The sequence below is a fragment of the Heterodontus francisci genome, unplaced genomic scaffold (assembly GCF_036365525.1).
Source record: "Heterodontus francisci isolate sHetFra1 unplaced genomic scaffold, sHetFra1.hap1 HAP1_SCAFFOLD_49_2, whole genome shotgun sequence".
Classification (NCBI taxonomy): domain Eukaryota; kingdom Metazoa; phylum Chordata; class Chondrichthyes; order Heterodontiformes; family Heterodontidae; genus Heterodontus; species Heterodontus francisci.
Window position 1 is genome coordinate 2,330,972 of NW_027140919.1, and position 11,487 is coordinate 2,342,458.

Below are 11,487 nucleotides of genomic sequence, written 5' to 3' on the forward strand. Positions count from 1 at the left end.
TCGAGTGACGCGAGCAAACCTCGCAGGCAGGATATTTGTGCCCCTCCAGTTTAGATGCAACCCATTCTTCTTGTACCGCGCCCACCTGTCCCGGAAGAGAACTCTATGATCCAGATAGCTGAAACCCTCCCACATACACCAGCTGTACAGCCACGTGTTTAGCTGCACTATTTTCCTATTTCTAGCCTCACTGGCACTTGGCACAGGATGGAATCCCGAGATTACAACCCTGGAGTTCCTGCCTTTTAACTTTCTTCCTAACTCCCTGAACTCCCACTGCAGGACCTCGTCACTGTTCCTGCCGATGTCGACAGTACCAATGTGTCCCACAACCTCTGGCTGTTCACCCTCCCCCTTCAGAATGCCCCGTGTCCGTTCAGATACATCCTTGACCCTGGCACCAGGGAGGCACCATACCATCCTGGAGTCTCTTTCATGTCCACAGAAACGCCTATCTGTTCCCCTGACTATAACGTCCCCGATAACTATTGCTCTTCTGGGCTTTGCCACTCCCTGCTGAACAACAGATCCAGCCGTGGTGCCACTGCTGTTGCTTTCCCCTGATAGGCCGTCTCCCCCCAACAGCATCCAAAATGGTATATTTGTTAGAGTGTGGGTAGCCACAGGAAGATTCCTACACTGACTGCCTGCGCCTTCTAGCGGTCACCCATCTATCTGCCTGCATCTTGGGTGAAACCACGTTTCTAAAACTCCTGCCTATGAGGCTTTCTGCACCTGCATGCTCCTAGGTCCATCCAATTGCTGCTCCAACCGATCCATGCGGTCGGCGAGAAGCTGCAATTGGGTACACTTCCTGCAGATGTAGTCATCCGGAAGGCTGGAAGCATCACGGACCTCCCACGTCTCACAGGTGAAGCACTTTACATTAACTGACATTTCGAGCTCGAATTAATAATTAATTTAAAATAGTTAATTAAATACTTATTATATCCTTACTAAATTAAGTTACAATTAACTATATGGTCCCTAATGCTAGATTTGTGAGATAAATATTAAATGCTAAATACGGTAATCTCCTCCCTCTGGTTTAGTTACTCTCGACTTATTAATTAATTAGTTAATTAGGGTTTTAATTTATTTTAATCAATTTTATTTTCAAATTCAGTACGGATTCCCTACCAGCCAATCAGGTCACAGTTTTCCTGTGAATTCACTTACAGTTTCTTTTAGTTTTTTTTGCCACCCGAGGTAACTTACCAGTCCGGAAATCCCTCCGAGTTTTCTCCCTGGATGGAGGCTGCGAATCCCCGAGGTAAGGTTTTTATTCTTACCAGTCCGGAACTCTGCCCAATGAGTCTTCTCCCTGGCCTCAAACAATTTTTTTTGGTATTCAAGTCCTTCATCTATTCTTTGGCGCAGGTATGGATAATATTGATCACTAACTTCCAGTCTCTTTTCCCTTCTCTCACTTCCAGTTAATTTACTGGCAATTGTGATCCTGTCCCAGGGTAAGTGTGGCCTCTCCACATGTATCACTCTCTACCTGGTGGCCATGGCAATGGCGGATCTGCTGGTCATTTTCTTGGAGGTCATACTAACGCGGGTCAGTTACTATTATTTTCCAGTAACTTTCCTGGACATCACCCCTGTATGCAGTGTTGTAATTATCCTTGCTCGTGCAGCTGGAGATTGTTCTGTCTGGTTCACCGTAGCTTTCACCTTTGATCGATTTGTGGCCATTTGTTGCGTGAAGCTCAAAGCAAAATATTGCACTGAGAAAACTGTGGCCGTGGTTCTAACAACAATCTGCATTCTGCTCTGTTTAGAAAATGTCCCTTATTACTTTGCATATAAACCTGCAGACATAATCGACAATGTACCGTGGTTCTGTGTTTCAAAGCCAAGCTATTTTACTGAGCCCGGATCAAAGGGATTTGATAGGTTTGAAATGGTTTTAACACCATTACTCCCTTTTGTTTTAATTCTGTTGCTCAACACTCTGACAGTCAGACACATTTTAGTGACCAGTCGAGTCCGTAAGGGTCTGAAGGGTCACAATAAGGGAGGGAATCACAGCGACCCAGAGATGGAAAGCAGAAGGAAGTCTGTGATTTTACTCTTCGCCATATCTGGTAACTTCATACTTCTGTGGTTGGTGTTTGTTATAGAATACTTATATTACAACATTGCAGGAAGAGTTCCTTGGTATTACAGCGATTCTGAATATATATTTCGACTTGTCGGATGGATGCTGATGAATTTAAGTTGATCCACAAACACATTTATTTATATGGTGACTCAGTCAAAGTTTAGAGAGCAGTTCAAGAGCGCGGTAAAATATCCGTGCACATAAATTATTCAATTAATGAATAAACACAATAACTAAGAGCAGCCCAGAGGCAGTCGCAGTGCTTCTCGTCCATGAATGTAATATTTATCCCCAACTGGCCAGGGGTGACTGACAACCGGATGACCTGATATACACTGGTGGGTGTAGATCACACACGCCCAACAGCAGCGAGACAGGAGCCAAGAGGTCACTAACAGCTGAGTTACTGTAAATCCACTGGTGGTGTGGGTGGGGTGAGGGCTCATGATCACATATAGCATAGGACAGTGGGGCAGCAGGACAATGTCAGTTGTGGTGGACCGGACAGGAAGGAGGCAGGATGATAGTCAACTAGATCCTTGCAGGACAGAAGGAGAAACGACAGCCACATTCTCTCCTCCACCTCCATTGGTTCCATTCTCAGTTCCACAACTCTGGTCTGAAAACAAAACTTGCTCTTATGAAAGCTGTTATGTGAGTGCTTCAATTTTTCTTAGAAATCATTGCTTTAAGAGCTGATATTTGAATTGTTGACTGAGTGAAGTATACACACACTGCAGGGCACCTATTAACAAGTAACTCAAATGTCAGGATGATTTAGGGCTGTCATATGAATTGACTGTTGTAAAAGATAGTTTCACTTTTGGATTGTGTTCGGTTGCTGCTTGACCTGCCAGAAGGATAGCCAAAAACCTCTTTCTCTTGAATGTAATTCTTGCATCAAGTGAAATTCCTATTTCCTCATGATGTTAAAGGAACTTTTAATCAGTTGCGAATCATATGCATGGGAAATAAGCCCTTGTTGCTCTGTCTGCCTGAAGAGAGGAAGCATTGCATTTCAGGTGTGACAGATTACTGCTGCCTCATGTCTCAGGAGAATCTCTGATTAAGCTGGCCTATTGTCTCCTGTCTCTGAAGAATGTCTGCATTAAGCTGGTCTCTTGTATCCTTTGCTGGAAGAAGTCCTGAATTGGCAGAAATCCAGCATTTTATTTTTTTAAAAGCGAATTTTGCATTGAGTTTGAGAACTGCCATCTGTTGCTGCATCTCTGATGGAAGAACTTGTGAGATGCCTGCTGCAGATGAATTGCCTTGAATGCTTACTCAACACAGACTGTTCATTGACCTTGCCTGGATAGGCTTTGCGTGAACATCCGACTATTTGGCTCACCGACCTGGAAACATCCGAACAGACTGTAAAAACCCGGTTATTTAGTTATTTCTAACGAACAGTTATAAACATAAAAAGCCCTTTCCCCTGGTTAGATATTTTTGAGTGTGTGTTTGTGTGCATGAGAGTTATGAAGAATAAGGAGGTATTACTATTTTTGTATACAGATTTATGTAATTATTGTTAAAGATTTAGTTTATTGGTAAATAGTTCATTTTTTTGTTGTCTAAGAAAACCTAGTGCAGTGTATTTTATCTTGGGGGACAAATAACGTGTTTAATTTGGTTATTTTCTGGTAGCTGGGAAACTTTATTTGATATGCCTGAGGAGTAGTGGGACTACTACTCCCGCATTGGATGCAACAAAGCTAAATGCTACAGATGCTGCAAATATTTTCCTGTCACTTGATGATTATTAATTGTTTAATTTTGTGGAGACACTTTATTGAGTCTGTCTCCCTTCCATTCCCCCACCCTCACACTGGCATCGCTAGCTCTCTCTCACCGAGTCAGATGGTGTTGGGTGGGTGGTTTGTTTCTGGAGAATCCCAGCGTAGGAGCTAGGGTGCGAGATGCGACACGGGGGGAAGGAGCGGAATCGTCAACACTGTCGTTTCAGCTTTGTGGCTTCTCAGATGGGCTGATCTGAGCCTCTTCCTGACTCCCGTTTCAGGTCATATTGTTCACGGTTCCCTTCCTTCAGGCTCTGTGGCTCAGTCCTTGAAATCAGCAGCTATCACCCCACTCCTCAAGAAACCTTTGGCCCCTCTATCCTTGCAAACTACTGAGCAATCACCAACCTCCCATTAATTCTCAAAAGTCCTGGCATGTGTTTTCACCTCCCAGATCCTTTCCCATCTTTCTTGAAACTCGATGTTTGAATCCATCCAATTAGGTCGCCACCACTGGCTCAGTACAGAAGCGACATTTTTGAAAGTCACTAATGATGTCCTATGTGATGCTGATCACTTTAAGCTCACCCCCCACCCCTCCTTCCACCCCGTCATTCCCGACCTATCTGCAGCCTTTGGCACTGTTGACCACGCCATTCACATCCAACGCCTCTCCACTGTTGTCCAGCTGGGTGTTACTGCTCAGGCCTCGTCCCATTCCATTCTTATCTATCTAATCGTATCCAGGGTGTCACCTGCAATGGATTTTCTGACACTTCCTGCATTCTTATACAGGCTGAGGCTGATCAATACTGTTCACAACTCTGGTGTCATATCTCATCCCAAGATGCATTGATGACGACATATCCATGCCATCACTCGCACCGCACATTACCGCTTGCCTAACATTGCCCGACCTCACCACTGACTCAGCTAATTTTCTGCTGAAGCCTTCATCTCTGCCGATGTATCCTCTGTACTTAACTATTCCAAATTATTCCTGGCAGCTTTACACACATGACACACATTGTAACCGTGGTAAACTTGAGGGCATCAAAACCCTTGCAGCCAGTGTCCTAACTCATACCATGTCCTGTTCACCCGTCAGCCTCAGTGCTTACAGAATGACATTAGCTGTGTGACAAACGAGCTGAGGCAGTGGAAGAAATTATACAACCATCTGCTCACATTCAATGACAAAGTGAGGTTGAGACTGCACATTAACTCATTCATACGCCACATGTACCTGAATGCCCTGCATACATACTGCAGAATAATTCGCCCCATTCACCAGGGTCTGTGAAAAACACTGAAATATATCTGCCGTCTGTTTCCAAAATGCATTCACTGTACAGATTGATTCGTGGGATGTAGGTGCGCCTGGCTAGGCAAGCGGTAATTGCCCTTCCTTAATTTCCCCTTAAGAAAGTGCTATTTGGCCCTTCCATCTTGAACCAGTTGCTATCCCTTTTGGTGAGGGAGCTCCCCCAGTTGCTGATATTTAAGGAGTCACTGGATCTGGCCCAGTTGTTCAGAATGTGGTGGTCGAAAAGCCTGTCAAATCTCCCAGTCTGTTTTTACAGAGGAAGTCTGGGCCACTTGAATGTTCGAAGCTGAGGAAGAAATGGCAAGAAGAAAGTATAGATTTTTTTCATAGCTATTTTGAACAAATCAATCTGCTTGCTGCAGCTGGATGGCCAAAAGCTATCAGTGGCGCTGTTGGTAAAACAAATACATTTGGTTCATTCCTTTCTCCTCCTGACTGCTCTTCGTCAACAATGACGACCAGGGCTCATCTCATTTCCCCTCAGCGGCCACCATCTTTGGGAGGGACAAAGAGAAAAATAATTCGAAAACATAAACTTCCAAACAGGCCAGGATTAAAATGCTGAATGTGACCAATGAAAAAAGAGAATTCAATTGAAAAAATTATTTAGGGGATCATTATGTTTCCTAAGTATGGCACTTTTACCCCAGCTACCCATCAGACATTCGTCCATGGAGGGAAGCATGCGTCACCTCTCTCACTTTGTCTGCCCTAGAACGTTTTCTTTCTCTCTCTGCCCCTCTCACCTTCTCTCTTCCTAACCCTCTCAATTTCACTCTCTCGCTGCCCTTCGCACTTTTCCCGTCTCCGTGCCCCTCACCTTTTTTCCCGTTGCCCCTCACTTCTGAACTCTCTTTCTTCCCTCTCTCTCCCTACCCCTTTATTGTTCTCTCTCCTTTTGCCTTTCACTTCCTCTCCCTACCCCCTCATTGCTTGCCACTAACTGTGTTCTCACTTCCGCTCACTCAGTCTGCCCCTCTTTCACTCCCTGCACCTTTCACTTCCTCTCCTTTTCCCTCTCTTTCTTTATCACTCTGCTACCTCATTTCCCGCGCTCACATTCCCTTTTCATGGTCCTCTCACCTTCGCCTCCAGCCTCTCGCTGGTGCGTGTTTTTTAAAGGTCTAAATGGGAGAAAAATTGCGTGTTCCTCAAATTAAAATCAAACACATGTGGGGCAGTGACTGAATGTTTCTGATCTTTGGCTAGAGTTGTTCAAGCTGAGGTCACTGATTTGAGAGCCGAGTTGCTCGCCTTCAAATTGAATTTGTAATTATACCATCTTGTGATCGTTACCGCCGGATGATCCTTAACTACTATATCTCTTATTAATCCTTCCTCATTACACATTACTAGATTTAAAATAGACGGTTCCCAGATCAGTACTGCTCTCAATATGAATCCCTGATGCGCTCGACTAATTCGTCTTCCTTCTTACCTCTGCCAATCTGATTTGTCCAGTCAAAATGCAGATTAATATTATCCATGACAATTGCAGCGCCCCACTTACACGCCTCTTTAACTTCCCGATTTATAATTTGTCCTACAGACGATTCCCACCCATGACTTCTTCCCCTTGCTATTCATTATTTCCATCCAAACTGATTCCACATCACGATGTACTGCACCTATATCACTACTCACCACCGCACTGATACCTTCCTTTGTTAACAAAGCTATCCCAACTTCTTTTCCTTTTTGCCTATTTTTCCAGAACGCGAAATACTCGTGAATATTGAGTTCCCACTCTTGGTCAGTCTGCAAACACGTCTCGATAATAGCTATCAAGTCATATTCATTTATTTCTATTTGTGCCTTCAAATCATCTATCTTGCTATAAATGCTGTGTGCATTCAGATAAAGAGCCTTAAGCTTTGACTTTTTTTTAACCATTATTACTCTTCAGGTTCGAACTACTGCTGCACTCTTCTGAATATATTTTCTGCACCTTCCTGTCACACTTTGATTACCGTTCGCTTCCTCATGACCCTGCACCTCTGCTCTCTCTCCCCTTATTTGATTTTTTAAACTTCCCTTCCATTGATCCCCCCCCCCCACCACCCCAACCCCCCACCCCCACCCCACCACTATTTAGTTTAAAGCCCGATCTGCAATCATGGTTAAACGATTCGCCAGGACACTGGTCCCATCTTGGTTCAAATGAAGCCCATGCCAACAGCCCATCTCTCTCCTTCCCCAGTGCTGGTGCCAGTGACCCATGAATCGAAACCCATTTCTCCCACACCAATCTTTGAGCCACGTGTTTACATCTCTAATCATATTTACTCTTCGGCAATGTGCACGTGCCTCAGGTAGTAATCCGGAGATTATTGCCTTTGTGGTTCTGCTTTTTAATTTAGACCCGATGTGAAACAACAACTTTATCCTCCTCCTCCCACTCCAAGTTCCTCTCTTCCCCAGAACAGATGTCCTGAACACTGACACCAGGTAGGCAACACAGCCTTTGGAACTCTCTGTCTTTGCTGCTAAAACCCGTATCTGTTCCCCTAAATATGCCATCCCCAATAACTACTACATGTCTCTTTTATCTTCTCATTGGATTGGCGCTTTGAACCACCTTGCTGTGGTCAGTTCGCTCATCCTCCCTGCAGTGTGCGTCCTCGTCCACACCGGGAACAAGAACCTCGGACCTATTGACTAAGGGCACTGGCTGAGGCTCCTCCAAAGCTAAACGCGAGATCACCATACCTTCCTCATTGGCAGTCACACCCCCTATCTCTGACCACGGACCAAATGAAATGCAATTAATCTAAGGCTGTGACTGTCTCCCGAAATCCAGTGTCCAGGTAACTCCCCCTCCCTGATGTGTCGCACTGTCCGCAGGTCGGACTCCAACTCATGAACTCGCCAACTTTAAGGGCATTTAAGTGGTCATTGGATAGCCATATGGATGAAAATGAAATAGTGTAGGTCAGATGGTTTCACAGGTCGGCGCAACATCGAGGGCCGAAGGGCCTGTACTGTGCTGTAATGTTCTAATTCTAATTCTAACTCTGAGCCGAAAGTACCTCGAGCAGCCAACGCTTGCTGCAGATGTGATCATCATGCATTGCACCGGCGTCCATCGGCTCCCTCATACCACAGCTGCAACAGATCGACTGCCCTGCCATTCTCTATTCTACTTAATTAATTATTTTCGATGTTAAATATTTTAGAAGTGTATTTCTTATCTGCACTTTTCAGCTGTAATAACGTCATTGATTTAAACCACTTGGCAAATCAAATGCGACACGAACGAGATGCCCAGCAATCGCTACCTCTTTTCCTGAGATGTCACACCTCGGCTCTGACATGTGGGGAAATGTAGAGGGGGCACGCTGCCGCCGCTTTTATCTCCCGACGCCGCTGCCCTTCTCACGCTGGTCCGCCCTCTGCTGGTGGATACTGGTGTTTCAGTAGGTGCAGGAATGGCATAAAAATCACAATCTGCTGGAGAGTAATGCACGGTGTAGTCGTTCTCCCGACTGAGCAACAATTGCGTTCTGCTGAGGAATATCTGAACTATTTAGAATTAAAGTGCAAAAACACATTAATTTCTGATCAGATTCTCCTGCTCTCCCGACATACTACAGAATCCTCAGGGATAGTGTAGCGCAGCAAAACAACAATATATTGTATCTAGGAATTAGTGTATATTTAGCACTTGAAACATAATGTAGGCATTAATATTAACAAAGGCATGAGTTCCAAATAAAACATTGAATAAATATTGTATTATTGTTTAAGGTTAATTCCATTATACATCAGCACTTACATTATAAACTGCACTGATTTGTCCACATTGAGTACATGGCGGTGGAGGAAGCAATTCCAATAAATGCAGATAAAAGAGACAGACCATTCATTGGTCACTTGATGTATTCTAAACCTTCCTCAATAGGATATGAAAATGTGAGTCGGTTACTAAACGGACTTTGTATAAACTCTTTATTAATAAGCAATGGTTTTAATCTCTGTGACAGTGTTGGTAATTACATGCGATGTAATATATCTCAGTATTAGTACAGACAGAGAAATGATCCGAAATCAATTCTGTTTGGTATTTTAATTGAAAAGAAAAAACGCACTTTCAGACAAAATATGGAGAAAAGCCAAATCTAGTATTTCAACACAAAGTAAAATGATGGTTGATTAAAATAAAGTGATGTTTATACAGTAAAGCAAATCACATTCATCATGTTCACACTGTTGGGAAAGTTCATGCCATTCTCTCAGATCTTTCATAGAATATTTTTCACCAGTCTGTGATCCGCCTCCAGACATCATTAGGCAGGATTTGAGGCGGACTTTTACCTGAAAGGACAACAAAAACGACTGGTGAGGATTGCAGCAATGTTAACCATGAAACACATGCATCAAATACAGTATATGATCTCCTCAGAATATTTCTGCTTCAATAAGCCTCCTATTTCTTTAGTAAGGACAGAACTTGTTCTCTCTGATACTTTGGAATAACTGACCGTTGAAAACACAATTAATTATCATATTAATATCGGAAACATCCGGGACTTCACAGTGTCAGCATAAATACATGGAACAAATGATAAAGCATTGGTCTTACCAGGGTGATGGAGATGTAAGATGTTGAACTACACAGTCACTGTCCATCGTTGGTGTCTGGTGTTGTGAACGTGTCACAGTGAATATCCTCGTTGTTTTCAGGAATGGAGGGAACCAGTAAAGCGGGTTCAGTGCAGGTTTGAGAGCTGTATAGCGAGGAGAGAAAGATTAGGGATAAATGATTGGACTAAAGGCGGAATCAGTGCGGGTCTGAGAGCTGTGTACTGTGGGAATAAAGATTATGGATTAATGATTGGACTGAAAGCGGAATCAGTGCGGGTCTGAGAGCTGTGTCATGTGGAAATAAAGATTATGGATTAATGATTGGACTGAAAGCGGGATCAGTGCGGTTCAGTGTCAATAATGTAAAGAGGATTGGAATTTGTTGGCCTCTAAATGTTCTCCAGCTGCATTCACCGAGTTGTATTTTACCGCTGGGTGACAGCAGATGAAGTGGTTATGCTGAGCCTGGATCAGGGTGTTCAGATTGAGCACTTGAAGGATTTGCAGTGGGAGTGTTAATAAGAGAGATATCACACACTAAATAGCATAGGACGTCTTTTCCAAAATAAGTCATGCTTTGTTTAATCTAATTTCCTTTAATCATAACGTGAATTTCAATCAACCAGCGGTCTGTGAGATCGCCGATTGGAATGAAATTAAAGGAAAGCTGGTGACTGTGGGAGTTTAACTCACCGAGAGTGGAGAGATCACCGCCGGCACTTGTCAGTGTGAAGAGATCATCAGGACCACTGTCCAGCAACAAGTGACCATCCTGAGTGTCAATGGCTCCAGTCTCAATATCATCATAATTACCCGGAACCAGACCTGAGAGGAAATAATGATTTTCACAGAAATCAAATGGTAAATGGTAAAACTGAATACTTCGAATTATATTACGGAGATGTGGATATCACAGGGGCAGGAATGGATGTTGGATGTTCCGGGGTTTAGATGTTTCAAAAGGAATAGGGAGGGAGGTAAAAGAGGTGGGGAAGTTGCATTGCTAATCAGGGATAGTATCACAGCTGCAGAAAGGGAGGTCGTCGAGGAGGGTTTGTCTACTGAGTCAATATGGGTGGAAGTCAGAAGCAGGAAAGGAGCAGTCACTTGATTGGCCGTTTTCCATAGACCCTCCAATAGCAACAGAGACATGGAGGAACAGATTGGGAGGCAGATTTGGGAAAGGAGCAGAAGTAACAGGGTTGTTGTCATAGGTGACTTCAAGCTTGCTAATATTGATTGGAACATCCTTAGTGCAATAGTTTGGATGGAGCAGTTTTTGTCAGTTGTGTCCAGGAAGGTTTCCTGACTCAAGATATAGATAGGCCGACTAGAGGGGAGGCTATGTTGGATTTCGTGCTTGGCAACAAACCAGACAAGGTGGCAGATCTCTCGGGGGGAGAGCATTTCGGTGATAGTGATCACAACTCCCTGACCTTTACTATAGTCATGGAGAGGGACAGGAGCAGACGGGAATGGAAAATATTTAATTGGGGGAGGGGGAATTACAATGCTATTAGGCAGAAACTGCGGAGCATAAATTGGGAACAGATGTTTTCAGGGAAACGCACGACAGAAATGTGGCGGTTGTTTAGGGAACACTTGCTGCGACTGCTGGATAGGTTTGTCCCAATGAGGCAAAGAAGGGATGGTAGGGTGAAGGAACCTTGGATGACAAGAGATGTGGAACAGCTAGTCAAGAGGAAGAAGGAAGCTTACTTAAG